Here is a 12551-nt window from a genome sequence, read left to right on the forward strand (position 1 = left end):
TCTGAAGGTGTGTGTGTGTGCTAATTGTATCTGATTATAATGAAACGCGATTAAAATTAAATGGATAACTCCGTTAACTTCTGGATACTCATTCCTGCACGAGGGAAGCCATAGCCATCTTCTTTAAAAACTGCTTTCTGCTGTAGCTTGCTGGGGAGAGCACTGCAGCTTCTCAGGGCTTTCTGAGCAATTGCAAGGAAAGTTGAACTCCTTCAGTGTGCAGATGATATTTTTCTCTTTACCTCGAGTTGTTTGGTTTTTCGTGTGGTACTTAAAACGTTGTTGCATTTCTTTAGGCTGTTAATTCCTATGCTTTCAGTAACTGCTCCGTTGTAGTCTGTCCTTCAGATCTCGGGTGCTGTAGCTGCTTGCCACAACAGCATGTTTTCCTGTGTTTAGGAACCAACTGGTGAACCATCTCCTAAAAGACCAAGAGGAAGACCCAAGGGAAGCAAAAACAAGAGTCCCTCTAAAGCAGCTCAGAAGGTGAGAGCATGAAAGAGAAAATACCTAATGCTTTTTTTTTTTTTTTAAATTCAAGTGGTAGCAAAGGACGCGGTCATAGAGGCTGTGAGAAGTGGGGCTGGAGCCTCTGAGAAAGGCTCCATGCAATGTATGTACATACAGCGTGTAGTTTGCATTTTAAGTTTAGAAACAGCAGGACCCAGGGCACAGAAGTCAGAGGGGCAGCTTGCTTCCTGAATAGTGAAATACTACCACGCATCTGATGCGTTTTCTGAGATCTCTGCATCAAGCAGTGAAATCAGTGTTAAGCATACTGTATCTCAGTGTAGGTTTTTGGAAGAAGATGTATTTCTTGCCCACTTACAGGCTTTACAATACAGACCAAATGTGTGTATTAAAGCTCAGTGTTTTGTCAAACACTGGTTAATTACAAGAAAATCCAATTAAGTGTTGATGGAAATAAGCGCGTGTATTGAAATTTACAGCTTTAAAATGTGCTGGTAAAGTAAACTGTGAGTTACAGTAAAAGCCCTCGATATCTCGTTTGGAAATCAGCTTCTAAGAGGCTTTCCCTTGAAGTGCTGTTTGTCTTCTGAGCCCCTGCCTGTGCCTGGGGATGGGAGCAGTGTGCGTCCTGTGGCTCTGCCTGCATCCAGCTCTGGTACAGCCTCCCTGGGCTCATCCCACTTACTGCATGGGCTTCGACAGCAAATTCAGCGTGCCTTCATTGTATCTGAATTTGGGAAAGCTCAGTGTCAGAAAACTGCTATCAAGGCAAATCACACCTTGCTGTTGGAGTTATTTTAGTGAAGGCAAATAGTTGTGTGGAGGCTTGGAAATAAATGCTGAGTTGTGTTTATGGTGATGGTCGCGCAGCAGTTAGCACCAATTCGCAGGTACTAAATTGGAAACAAAAGCTTACAAAATCTCGTAGGGAGCTGAAGGCTATCAGTGTCTTTAAGCAGATCTGTGACAAAATCAGTGTGGAAGGTATTTGTAGCCTCATCTCATTATAGTTCATTTTTCATTGTGCCTATGGTGCTGACCTTATTTAGTTTGATAGCTTTCAGTGTTATAAATTCCTAGAGCAACTGCTGATAAGATTCAATTATTGGGGGGGTAATGGGGGTTTCATGTCTGTTCTGCTCCAAGCTTCTCAGCATTTGTTTGAGGGATGTTTTCCAGCTCTCCTTAAATGTGAAATAGATGGATTTTTGTTTGTGTGTGTTTGTTTTGTGTTGTTTTTGTTGTTTTTTTTTTTTTAAACAGTGTATTCTGTCTAGAAGGTCATGAATTAGTAAAAGTGATTTACATGTTAAGCATTTAAAATGTATCAATCCACTCTCCAACCTACTGACCTTCGAAAGTTTTTTTTTTTCCTTTTGTGTAATAAAAATGTTCTTCAGATTCACTTTATAAAAGTTAAAATTTCGCTCTTGAAAAGGGAAAGAGCAGTTTTTTATTAGCCCAGCAAGTCCAAGTGTGAGCTTTAGTATTTTAAATATTACTCTTCAGAGTGTTGGCTTTCCTAGGAGAAATATTTGTAATGAGATTAGGTTTGAAGTAATTCATAGAAACGTGTTTTCAAAAGATAGACATTTCTGAGAGAAGTATTAATGTTATTTCATTTATATGAGTGATTTGAAAATTGGTATTAATGGAAAATAACGTGAAATCTCTCTTACATATGTGGGCATATCAATTCAAGAGCTTTCCAGATGATTCTGGTGCACACGGTTGTTTTTTTTTAAATCTAATTTATGATCTGAGCAATTTCACTGTAGCATTTTGATTTTCAGAATGCATCAGGTTACCTCCCTAATTAAAGCAAACTTTTTCAGGTTTTGATATTATAAAAAATTCACCGAAGTCCACATGTCTTTTTATCATTAAAAAAAAAAAAATCCTCGAGGGGTACGTAATTACTGGTTTTATTTCTTTCCGGATTTATGGATTAAAATATGTAAATGTTTGATAACTCTCCTAAAACACAAAAGGCTCATAAAGCCTTCTTAGAAAAAAGCATCTGAGATCACATTGCCACTAAATATTGTAGCTCTTTTCCCCAATAGATAATTAAGCCTCTCTGAAATGATTCAGCTTCTCACCAGATATCTGAACTGACCTCTCTAGCTGATATTAATGCTGATAGTTTTTCTACCAAGGGTATGAATGGAGAGGCTTTGGCACTGTAAGAAAGCCCCGTTTGGTGGTGGGGTTATCACCTCTGAAAGCTGTGTGCTGCGTGTTGTGACAGACATATTTACACATACAAAGACGTAAGACTTGCATTTAAGGCTTTCTATTCCCCGTCTCAGCTCTCAGAGTGAGCTCACGCCGCTCAGTCCCCCATGCATGTGAACATGGGTCCTACCCACGCGCTTGGAAGTTGACGGAATTTCTAAAGAGTGGTGTGTGGCCTTTGCTCCTCAATGTTGGTGCATTGAGTTGTGCTGCAGCGTTCACAACGTGCGAGATAAACGCACCCACTGAGCAGACGTGAGAACGCTCTCGTGATTAATTGATGGGGTGTTCTCTTGCAAACCATTACACATCACAATTAAAAATACATTGCACAAACCGGCAGTCAGATAAAAATACTCGAGCGCTGGGGCTTTGTTTTATTATGCTTCACAAAGTAAATGCGGTTGGCCGACAGTTTGCCCTAGAATCTGCCCTAGAATCGTGATTGTGTTGTGGATTTAAATATCTCGGTTCATAGGACTTTTTAATTATTTTTCTTTTTCCATTAGTTTTCAGAGCTTGTGTTTGGTCTTAGTAAACTGGCCTTGGGGCATCTGAAAACAAACTGTGCTTGTTAGGAAATTAGCAACGTGAAACTTGACAATGCATACAGAATGTTGCAAGACCAACTGGATAGCTAATAATGCAGCAATTGCTCTAATTTTAGGCAATACACGGTTAAAAAAGCATATTTGCGTAGTACGTGTACTTCACCATTTTATAATGGGCACAAAAGGTAAGCAGCATTTTCTAGAAGAATTATTTCTCACTTTAATTTTTGTGAACAGAACAAACACAACACATTAACACAGGAGGAGAGAGCCACCAACAGCTTCTGGTCACCTTGTGCTTGAGTCCTCACAACCCGGTTGTTACTCAAGTCTGTGCCTTTAAACGTGTCATTCTGTTACTCATTTAAAATACTGGTAAAAAATTAGCACCAAAAAAAAAAAAAAAAGGTTTTATATTTTTTCTAAAGAACAACTTGAGTTTTGCAGAAGGGTCATAGTAAGGATGTTCCTTTTCAGTTCCTGGATGCTGTGTGGTTGAGTTCTATTTGTTAGGCTGAGTTGTGTTCCCAGCCCGTCGCATTTCCCTGTGGCATTCAGGGGCTTTTCTTTGTTTGGCTCCAACAGTTGGGCTTCACGAAAATACTGTACGGGCATAAATGCTCTCTTGTTGGGAAGGAAAAAAAACAATTATAGGGTCGAAACAAGGAAAAAGAATGCTAACATCTGTGTGTTTGCCTGAAGAGAACATGTCAGGAAGGTATCCCAGCAATATCTGTAAATAAAAACTCTTCTAAAACTTGCCTTCAGTACAAGCATCTTGAGTAATGTTGCAGTTATTGAAGTAGTAAACTTCACCGATGATACCAGATCTTGAAATTTCATTCTCTAAAATCCAGAACCTGTGTTTCTGTGTGTGACGACACTTAGTACCGTCTTTCATTACATGGCCAGAGTTTGGTATGTGGAAAACCACGTCCCTGAGTTAAATGGTCCAAAGGTAAAAAAAAAAAAACAAAAGGTGCATGTGACCAGGACTCTGCTCTAAATTGGTTCATGACAATCTATTTGGCTTTTCCCGTGCTTCATTCATTCTTACCCGCACCAATCATAGCAGGCTGAAAGGGAAAACAAGTTCAGGTTTATCAAGGGATCACAGTATAGTTATTGTACCTAAAAAAAATCAGACTGCAAATGCTCTGAGCAAGGTGGGTGAAGCAGGAGATGGCTCCTGTTTAGAATTAAAATAGGTAAAACAGACACAGCAAGTGCAGTAGTTTTGTAGCTAGCCAATGCCTACGTTTCTTCTAAGAAAGAGAAACAAATAGCAAAAAAAACTTTTCTGTAAGTTCCCTGTGCAAGCTCTTTTGGCACAGTTTGACAGCAGCCATCCTTGCGGTGGGACCTCGCCATTGGTTCACCTGCCTGGGCTCTGACACATTTCAGCTGAGGTCTCCAGCAGATCATTTTGCAGAGTGGCTAGAGTTCCCAAAATTTGGATTCTGTTGCATTTGCCATCTTCCTTGACAATAGATGGATGTCCAAAGAGCACTTTATAGTCACTCCATTATTTATACTTGTCTTATCTTGTTAATTACCTGTGGCAGCACCAGCTGTGTGGGCATGGCCGTTGGTGCACCATGGAGATGCAGTGATGCGAGGCGGCTGGGTTCCAGGGGGCTGGTGGCTGCCATTCGGGTTGGGCTGGCCTTGTGGTGCAGGGCTTGGCTGGATTGCACGCCTGTCTGGAGGCATGTTGATGTGGTGGTGGTGGTGGCTGGCATGGCCATCGTTCTCATCCAGGACAAAAATAGCATTCCCCTATAGATCATGCATTGAAGAGCACATAAATCCAGTTCTAGTCCTAAAATGCGACACAGTAAAAATGAGATGTTGATATGATTGTTAGAAATTTTTCACGAATTATCATAACCTTGGTTTGATTATGCACCCAGCCCTCCTCTGAGTTCGGTGATTCTGTGCCTTAGCTGCATAGAGCAAGAGGATGCCTCCTACCATAGCACCAAGTGCTGAGGAAATCCTGACCAAACACATCTCAATTTCAGAGAGTGTTTTAGAGGATTAGGGCAGCAGCTTCCTTTCTGCGTGAGCAATTACGGGCTGCTGTGGGTGGGGTGGCTGAGCACCGCGCTGTGCTGCCCAGATATGGACCCCTGTGATCGCTGGGTGGCTTTGGGCTCTCCTGGGATTTGTTCCCAGCTTCAGGGGCAACACTTCAACTAAAGCAGAGAGCTGATGGACAGACGTGGTTTAGATTATGTAAATACCTGTGGAATACGAAAAGCAAAGCTTTAGTACTTACGTGTTCCCATTCTTACTAATTACTTGAAAATTATACAGAGAAACATTGAATAATTTGTCTGATCTACAATAAAACCTTTCTTCAAGCCTCTAAATTAAAAGGCAGTTTTGTGCTGCTGGAGAAAATACGGGCTATGTTTGTGAAACGCAACCTTAAAAAAAAATCCAGATGGAAAGAAGGGGAATATTTCACTTCACGCCTTTTTATCACCACTGGGCTGCCTCTGCTCCTTCGTGGTAGTTCCAGGAGTGTTTTGTCTTCCTTTGCCCTCAGAATGGAGATAAACACATTCTCTCCGCAGGTTCCGGTTGCTCACTTACTGCAGTTTAGCCTGTGGAAACCCTCCTATTTACTTACAGAGTCGATCTGTACCAAAACATAGTAACTGGCATTCCCCGCTGTTTGCTCAGCTCACCTCTGGGGAAGATTTGGTTTTGATAAGGGCTCTGGAAATGTTTTTCCTCTAACAGGAGGCAGAACTCGCAATGCAGCAGGAGCCTGGCGCCTGGTGGTGTGAGGGTTCCCCAAGTGGTCTCAGCCCGTGGCACCTAGCTGCGGCCTTTCTGGGGAGATGGCTCACCCCCCCGGCCCTGGAGTGGAGCTTGCAGCTCCCACCATGCCTTTAGTAGCATTAAGTGGGAGACAAAAGCAGTTTTAGTTTTCAAAAACTCAGATTTTTTTAAATAGATTTTTGAACCTTTCTTGCGTCCTTCAGGTAATTAAGTAGGAAAATATGGAACACTTTAAAAGGACCCAACACTCTGAAATAGACAGCTACAGTATGTAGCAAATGCACTTTAACAAGTATTCTCATAAGAGGGTTTCACCTTACATGTAATGCTGGTATAAACGATTAAAGGACAAGTTTACTCTTTTAACAAGTCTGAGTGATAATTTTGCCCTTTAGGAGTGTGAATTTTATTTTTCACAGCTTTTTTTTCTTGGTGAGATATTTCTTTTAGAGTAATTGCATTTACCTTGTAGTGCTGTTTGTGTAGGGATTCCTCCGCAGCTCCTTTGGCTCAGGTTCTCTGGCAGAGGGATCCGCCGTGCCCAGTGTTAGGTGACAGTGTATATTACAGAGATTGACCTGCAAGTGATCTATTTAATGAGATGGCTGATTTCTTGGGGCAAATCAAACACACCTACAGTGAACTGGAAAATGAACAGTTCAAGGAAACATGGAAGAACACGTGTAGAATGTATGCTAGAAATGTTTGTTCTTAGCAATGTCTGAGGCAGCGGAAGCTCTACTCTCACAGTGGCAAGATCTCTCTCACTCTCATTGGGAACAGGGCTGTGTCCTGAAGGAGTGTGGATGGGCAGAGCCTATCTAGGGAAAACTCATGGAAGAGTCTGTAGAAGAACCCAGATTTCCCTGAAGGTGAGCTACAGAACCAACTGCTGGGCTCATAAAAATGTCACTGTCACTTCTAGGGCACCTTCCATGCTGTTTCCTTAAACCTCAAGTAGGACGCATGCTTTGGAGAACTGAAAGGTTTGCTTAGAACTTGAGGTGCACATCTACCTGGAAAAGCTCATGAGGAGTAGAGGAGTTACTTTCTGAATGAACACATGTTTGTGGTAACAGTCTGTCCGAATCCATTACGTGCGTGAACATCAGGAGCCTGAAAGGAGGAGTTGTAGCTGCTATAAAATGCTTTGTTCAGGCTTGAAACAGGCTGCATATCAAATGTAATACCTTGAGGTGATGGCTGACGGCTACAACCCATGGGAGGTTAGATGTGATGGTGTTGCAGTTAGGCAGGTCCCAAAGCTGCCTCATGTCCCTGTCCACAGGACAGACCAAAGCAGGGTGCAGCAAGGTGTCCCCTGGCCCTATAGGCTGGGGAATGGCAGAAAAAACATCACAGGCACCTCCTTTCCCTGTGGGCTGAGGAGGAAGCTTGGTGCCACAGAAGTGAAGTACTGATGGGTAGTGTTGCAGGAAAGGAATTCCTTGTTACCAAGGTTATTAAATAATGCTGAGGTATAAAATACGCTGTGTTTCTTTTTTCCTTTACAGAAAGCAGAAGCCACTGGTGAAAAGCGACCCCGAGGGCGGCCCAGAAAATGGGTAAATATTCCACTTTCAATCATTTGATTTATTTTCATTTGATTTATTTTCTGTGTTATAAAACATGTTACAAGTCCATTCTCTAAGGAAACAATTATTTCTGCTTCGTTTGTGAAAAAGAGCATCCATCTTCTATGTCCGTTTGTTCTGGTGGATTGACTAAAGGGTTAAGAGAGCAGAAAAGTTAACCACAGCTTCCTACCTTTAGACTCTGGTAGTTTGCTCAAGACACTTTACTATTGAATGTTTGCTGGGAGTGAATATTTATGTCTCTTATCAGCATGGAAAGAGGCACAATTCTTCCTTCAGAAAAGAGTAGCAAAGAGATAACTTGCTCGGTAATTGAGTAACAAAGGTTAAAGGGGCACTATCAGACATCCGAAGGTGATTGAGGGACGTGATAACATTCACATGTAGTTTGTACAAGGCAATCTATAATGTACAACATTCTCTGGAATTACGGTATATTTTCCTTGATTTCAGTGAGAAAGAGCATAAATGAACAGCAGGATACTTTCTTTTAGAATTAGGTTGTTCTGCTCTTCATGTAATTGTAGTCACAATAGTGTGTTTTGTTTGAAACTTGCTCTTTTCCTGGCCACTTACTCTCTAGATGTGGCCATCAGACAAATGTGTTTTGATTCTTTGGCCACGAAAAGATCTGAGTTTCATATACCTGACACTTTTTTCTCTCTGATGTCTGCATGTACCAGCTGTCCGTCTTGCATGCTTATCTAGTTGTCTTTTCCTTTTTCTGCTCAAACTTCTTTAGACTTCTTTTTCAAATCCCTGCCCAGCTCAGTTTTGCCATCCTGCCCTTTGGTTCAGTTCTTTTGCAAGGGTGTTAACACTGCTGTCAACATGTGTGCTTCTGAGGGCTCAGAGCAGATCAGAAGGTCCTTAAAACTACTGCTGATATTCTCCAGAGCATCAGCAGCTAAACACAGGAAAGGGCTTTACCAGTCACATTAAGATCTATTTTGTAGCTTTGTCCAGTGATGAAGCATCCTAGGACATTTCAGAAATTCTGTAGAGAAAACACTCACACATACTGTGTGTGTTACTTATGCCTGGAGTTTTTGGATGAGGCAGATTTCAGGTACAAGCATCTCCTTGGCACTAGGAAATAGGGTGACCTTCCCAAACCTACCTGTGCTGGTGATGTTCCCAAAGGCAGCTTACAGCAGGCGCAGTAGAAAATAGATTAGTTACCGCCTGCTTCCTCCCATTTGGTTCTGCGCTTGCACATGTGGATGCTAAGTGTTGTTGGCTTGATCCTCACCTTGGGTGCAGTCCCAGGGGAAGCAGCAGAAATAGCTGTTTTATGAGAGTAATTTATAACAGGCAAGCCATCTCCACTGATTGAGGAATGTGTGGTGGTTGAACAGGGGTGGCTGAATAGCTTTATGAAAAGGGAAAATGTAGTGGTATGAAATGTTCAAAGATTTTCTCTAAGTGTTTGTAGTCAGAAATGAAGTGAGTTTTCAGTGGAATTGTGGAACTTTTTTAGGCTAGAATGTTTCCCTTTTATTTTTGTATCTCTATGGGGAAGAGAGAGTATGGGGAAGAAAGAGTAAGCGGTATCAGTGGAACATTAGATTCAATATGGGCTGAATTGGATTGAAGAATCTGATTTACAGAGGAGGGAATTGTTGGCTATTTAGTGTGCATATGCATTGCTTTATTATGCACCCATGCTTACAACAATGTCACTTCTTTTTTTTTTTTAGAAAGTAAGGCATATTTTAAGACTTAGTATTACTCTCCTGTTATGTCTGTAGGAAGCACGCTTTGTTTACTTGCATCTTCCAGTGGTGTGATTTCTTGTGATTTTCAGAGAGAACGCTCATATCTCTAACTTGCATTGTGGTAATTCTGTAGGCTCTGAGAACCAAACATGCCTTTTTCCTCTTTCTTCTCTCTTTCTGGTTTAAATTAGTTTCATGAGTTCCTTCTCTGTGTATGGTGACATGGAGGGTGATACCGTATTTTGCTCCAGAAATAAATGCAATTAAATTATTACAAGCCATTATAGTGCCTACTATAAGTAAAACGTGTAAGCGAGATCAAAGAGGGAGTCTGCCTAAAAGTAGCTGGCACAATATCGTCCTTCGTGTTTTCATGTATTCAGAAGATGCAGTTTTCTATCACCCAAACTTCAGTTAAGTCCTCAGTGGTTATTTCCTTGCTTAATTCCCATTTTACTTACATACCAAGCCTTGATGATAACAGTTCTATACCAATTAAAGTAAGGAGTCTGGCAATTTTCTTTTCCTTGGAGAGGACAGAATTCTGCCTTTCAGGTATTTTCCTAAGATTGTGACCCCTTTTTTGCAAGTCTGGAGGTTCAGTGTCATATATTGTTCATCAAATTGTAAAGTATTATTTCTGCTGTTTCCTTCAGTATGCACACACGGAGACATATGAGCTAACAGACCACTGCAGAATTCCGGTAGCTGGTCTTTCTGCCGGTTCAAATTAAGTATTCAATGTTTGTGACTAGCAAAATATTTATTTATTTATATAGCATTTTTTGGAAAAGAAATAAATCTTCTTGTCTAATAAAAAACTTGGAAGAGAGAGTTCTAGTGAAGAGGGCAGGGAACCCAGGTTGTCACAAGCATGTGATACATCCAGTGATCTTTTCAGAGCAATCATGTGGGCTTGGCAAAGCTGTCAAAGAAAGAGGACAGTTGTAAGTAGAACAGAGAGTAAAAAGTGGCAAACTCTTCTGAAAATAAAATACTCAGATACATTGAAAAGCTTTCCAAATGTGGAAGGCTAATTGAATGAAAATCCTGACCGATCACACAGATGGGAAATGAAAATATGTGGAATCAGAAACACAATGTCTGCTGCTGGAGAACTCATCTTCGCTGTAAGTTGCTGCACATGTGTGAAATGCATTGAAAGCTGTGAGACCTATTAATTGGGAGAGAGGTAAAACTCTTCATGACCTTGATACTTTGTAATTTTAGAGCTTTTAGTTCAGGAACACGTTCTAAGCTCTTTGGCTGCGTCTGCATTAGCATCTTAGGTCAAATTGGGAGTGTTCTTTGGAATCAGATCTCCTAATTGTCCCTAGTTATTGTTTGCATTGCGGAGCAGCCTCAGAGCTCATGGGCTGGATTCATTTTGAGTGAAACAAAATTGGAAGACATGCTCCAGTAGTGCATCTAATGCAGTCCAGGAGACATTCAACTCATAGGCTAGAGCAAAGCAAAAAAAAACCAACCTCTTGAAAGGTATGTTGCGTGGAGTCAGCCTATTTTCTTCTGCTTGCTTGCTAGTGGGGATGTAGTCTGTGCTGCTTGGAAAAGGCAGGTGAAGCAACGTGGCTTTAATTAGCAGAATTATGTGCCACAGGTATAAAGTCAAATTCATAGGCATGCCCAGAAATCATCAAAATGTTTGCCTTGATTTCATCAAGCATTCTCCACTGGGGCTTGATGCTGCTTCTTGTGGAATCAGCAATCAGTTTTGCTTGCATAAAGAGCTAGAAATCAAAGATGCCATTTTATTTTATTTTATTTTATTTTATTTTATTTTATTTTATTTTATTTTATTTTATTTTTGTATATCTGGAATTTGACTGAAAGTAGACTGAATGATAAATTTCACTGTTATTTGCTCTGAAACCTCTGGAAATTTCATACAGTTGTAGTGCTCTCTGGTATTGGTTTAATGGGGAAACCTGAAAGCCATTTCTGAAGCTGATGTTTTAAAGGGTGTTCAGTTTTTGTTTCCACTGTTTTTGTTGTCTTTAGATACATTTTTGGCGTTGTCTGATTTCATTTCCACTTTGTTTATCCTGGACCACACATTAACTGTGGCGCGGCAGAATGCTTAAAAAAAAAAAAAAAAGACAATAACCCAGAGCTTTTTGTGGGACTTTGGTGGGAAGAGGGGGTGGCTGTCACCATGCCATGAAATTGTTTTAAAGAATGGGAAGATGTGGTTCTGAAAGTGGCATGATCATAATGAGAGGACAGAACCAGACGATTTCCATAGACAATGTGTGTGAAGCATCCACGTGCCCACCCGGTCACTGACACCCAGTAGGAACTGTGACTTGTTCTAAAAACCTCTCTGTCTTTCAAGAATCTTGTTTTCTGCTTGATGATCTAGATAGCACTTTTCTGATTACTAGAAAATAAAAGATAATCAGAAATGACCTTAATTTCCTTAAACAGGAATTTCAATGGATCCAATCAGGATCAGTGAGCCGTTAGAGTATTTTTGAAACTCAGGTTTTTCCTCTTTTTAATGAGGGCAGAATTTCACTCAGCTTAAGTGATGCCAAACCACGTTTGAAAAATCATTACAGAATTCTTTTTTCTGAGAAGTGTTTCCTCCCATTACTTCCCAGTGCTGTTTTGACATGGCTGACGTATCAAGCCGTGAGCACAAAACGTGGGGCATGTTTCTGTTCCAGCAGTTTCAGAAGGCCCATGTCAGGGCAGGGACCTACTTCTATTCCTCCTTCACCTGAACACTTTTGAAAATTGAGGCTGAAATCAAGGAATACTTATCAAGTGATCCCCTTGCCTCAGATCCTTTATAATCTCACAGGAATACCAGAAAACTGAGTCTTGAGGCTATTTCTTGCCTGTCATGAGTCTTGCAAACTGTTGTCTAAATGGAAGCTTCTGTCTGGTAGTGCCATGATAATTGTGCTTTTTAACCAATTTTGCTCATTTCTCTCTCAGGGCAGTAATTTTTACCTCATGTGAAGTCACAGCCTAGGAGGTGCTCAAAGGCACATGGGCTTCTTCATAGAGCAGAGAGAGAAAGTTGCGCTGAGATGTCAGTGCTTTCCTCTGGGTGTGGTGAGATCTCATCTGGAGAAGGCAATCTTTTGTCACTGGGAAAGACAGCCTAAGTGAGAAAATAAGGCACAGTCCGGACATCTAGACAGCAAAAGCTATGTGAG

At 41.0% G+C, this 12551-nt stretch overlaps 1 long non-coding RNA gene across 1 annotated transcript in view; it reads left to right on the forward strand.

Annotated features, from left to right (window-relative positions):
- Window positions 1–46: 46 nt before the first annotated feature.
- The window catches only part of LOC100545666, a 101037-nt gene continuing 88532 nt past the window's right edge, over window positions 47–12551 (forward strand). The window contains exons 1-2 of the long non-coding RNA XR_792700.3: window positions 47–486; window positions 7568–7618. This is a non-coding gene — a long non-coding RNA (uncharacterized LOC100545666). The remainder of the gene's footprint in view (window positions 487–7567; window positions 7619–12551) is intronic.

Source organism: Meleagris gallopavo, chromosome 1 (assembly GCF_000146605.3).
Source record: "Meleagris gallopavo isolate NT-WF06-2002-E0010 breed Aviagen turkey brand Nicholas breeding stock chromosome 1, Turkey_5.1, whole genome shotgun sequence".
Lineage (NCBI taxonomy): Eukaryota > Metazoa > Chordata > Aves > Galliformes > Phasianidae > Meleagris > Meleagris gallopavo.